Here is a 2,528-nt window from a genome sequence, read left to right as displayed (position 1 = left end):
TGTTATTTCACAATAGGTTCTCTCTATTTTATTAATATTACCTCAGTAGTATGTCTCAAATGCAAGTCCTCCTCTCTAAGAATGCCTCAGTTCAGGCCTTCACCATCTTTTCCTTTGACTGTTATAGTAGACTTTTTTTTTTCCAACTGTTTCGTTTTTATTTCATACTCATAAACTTAACTCTGCAATCCAGCTAGACTGGGAAAGGGTATGGGACCCAATAAACTGGCAAGAGCACAAAGATTATAGAACATTCCAAGCAAATCGGGGTGAAGGAGTGCTCTCCTGAGCTACAGAAGGAATGGTCTGGTGGTTAAAATAAAACGCAAGTCAAACTTATTAGAGTTGCCCACAGTCAGCACTGGTGATCTTCTTGCTGGTCTTGCCATTCCTGGACCCGGAACGCTCCATGGCTGTCACAATGTCCATGCCTTCCTTCACCCGGCCGAAGACCACATGCTTGCCCTCCAACCACTCAGGCTTGGCAGCGCCGATGAAAAGCTGGGAGCCCTTTGCGTTCGGTCCAGCATTTGCCATGGACAAGATGCCAGGACCTGCATGCTTCGGGACGAAGTTCTCATCCTCAAATTTCTCCCCATGGACGGACTTGCCGCCTGTGCCATTATGGCGTGTGCAGTCACCGCCCAGGCACATAAGTCCCGGAATATTCTGTGAAAGCAGGAACCTTTATAACCAAATCCCTCTCCCCAGTGCTCAGAGCACGGAAGTTTTCTGCTGTCTTTGGAACTTTGTCTGCAAACAGCTCAAAGGAGACGCGGGCCAGGGGCTCGCCATTGGCGGCGATGTTGAAGTACATCGTGGGGTTCCCCATGGCTGGTCACGGGCGGCTTCGGGGCGGCGGCGTCTGCAAAGCCAGTGGACTTCTAATTGCCTTCCCTTCCTCTAGCCACATTCTCCTCAACACTTCCAGTAAAATTAACTTTCCAGCTTCTTCCTGAGGGGGGAAATATTAAATAAAAACACAAATAACAACTCCTTATCACTCTCCTCTGTTTCTTACTTGTTTGTTAATCTTTGTTGTCTAACAGACAACATCCAAATTTACTTTAATTATGTACTAGAACATCTTCTACATTCATCTTTCCTAACTAATTCTCTAACACAATAGTCCATTACCCATCACTGTTTTATGCTGAAATCAATCTAGATGCCTGAGCTATATTGTTAATATACAGCTCACAGTTATATAAATCGTTCAGGCTCTATATTTCTAAATATGTTTTTTCATCTCCCTGTCATGTCTGTTTAACTTTTGTCTGTCTGTCATATTTCTATCTAACCTGAAATGGTGACTCATCTTTTATGAATATTCTAGAAATAGAGTTCAATCATTTGCTAAATATTTATTGAGCACCTATGATTAAAAGGTACTATAATTGGCACTGGGGATACAGAGCATTGTTTTTAAATGTTACATATTCACTTATTTAACAAATATTTATTGATTACCTACTCAGAGCCAAGCACTGTTCTATAGAGTAGTGATATAGTTGTGGACATTCTAGATAGGGTATTGGTCCTATCAAGTTTACATTTCAGTGGACAGACAGATACTATTTGACAGTTCATTAAGATAGGTGATAGGTAGATCAGATGATAGATAGATGATAGATTGATGATAGATATAATCCTCTCATAGGATTTTAACTATAATAGAAGAAATTAAGAGAGGTAATATGATAATGAATGGAGAGCAAAAGGCTATATATAAAAGAATCTTTTGGGGAGATGATATTTGAGTTGATTACTAACCATAAGAAGAGTCAGAAGTAGGGTCATCTATCTAGGTAAAGATGAGAATGCTTCCATAATTTTTATTATGATCCATATCACTGCGAAAAAGAAGAGTTACAATTAATCAAAACAGAAGAAGGAGAGAGAGAAAAAGGAGAAGAGGAGGTACCAGAGGAGGAGGGAGAGGTCCAGGATGTGGACAAGGAGGAGACGAAGAAGAAATGTCAGTGTGCCTGGATTATAGTGACAATAACAGTAACCAAACAGGCGAACGGCTGAGATCACAGAGAGCCATGTGTAACCCAATATGGAAAATGGACTTTCAGCAGAAGCAGAGCACCGCGCGGTGCTAACAGGGGAAGGGACAGGGTCTGTCACCATCATTACAGAGCTCTGTTTTGCAGCTTGACTCGATATGGCAGTAACTTCTCTGCATGTATCCTCCCACGCGGGATGCTCCTTGAGTGCACAGAGACTCCTATGCTCGCAAGCTGTACGTTTTGAACTGGGGAATTGATGAATAAATGAATGTCAATAACTTCAAGGGCCTTAAAGTAGAGCTTGAGTGATTTTTATACTGCTACTTATGGCCTGAAAAAAGACTAATATTATTTTTAAAAACTATTTCTTCTCAAATATAGATATACTAAATTCAAAAATGCAATCTGCTAAAATACTTTATAATTCCCAGTCAGAAGGAAATCAGATTTTATTTACTATATTTCTGAACAAAAGTACCAACAATATAACAGAAAACAAAAAGACATTCAGAA

The 2,528-nt window shown here is 40.3% G+C and overlaps 1 pseudogene; it reads right to left on the bottom strand.

Annotated features, from left to right (window-relative positions):
• Positions 1-215: 215 nt before the first annotated feature.
• Positions 216-832, bottom strand: LOC132226595 (peptidyl-prolyl cis-trans isomerase A-like; annotated as a pseudogene).
• Positions 833-2,528: the final 1,696 nt, after the last annotated feature.

The sequence above is a fragment of the Myotis daubentonii genome, chromosome 1, assembly GCF_963259705.1.
Source record: "Myotis daubentonii chromosome 1, mMyoDau2.1, whole genome shotgun sequence".
Classification (NCBI taxonomy): domain Eukaryota; kingdom Metazoa; phylum Chordata; class Mammalia; order Chiroptera; family Vespertilionidae; genus Myotis; species Myotis daubentonii.
This window is presented reverse-complemented; position numbering and strand designations above follow the sequence as displayed.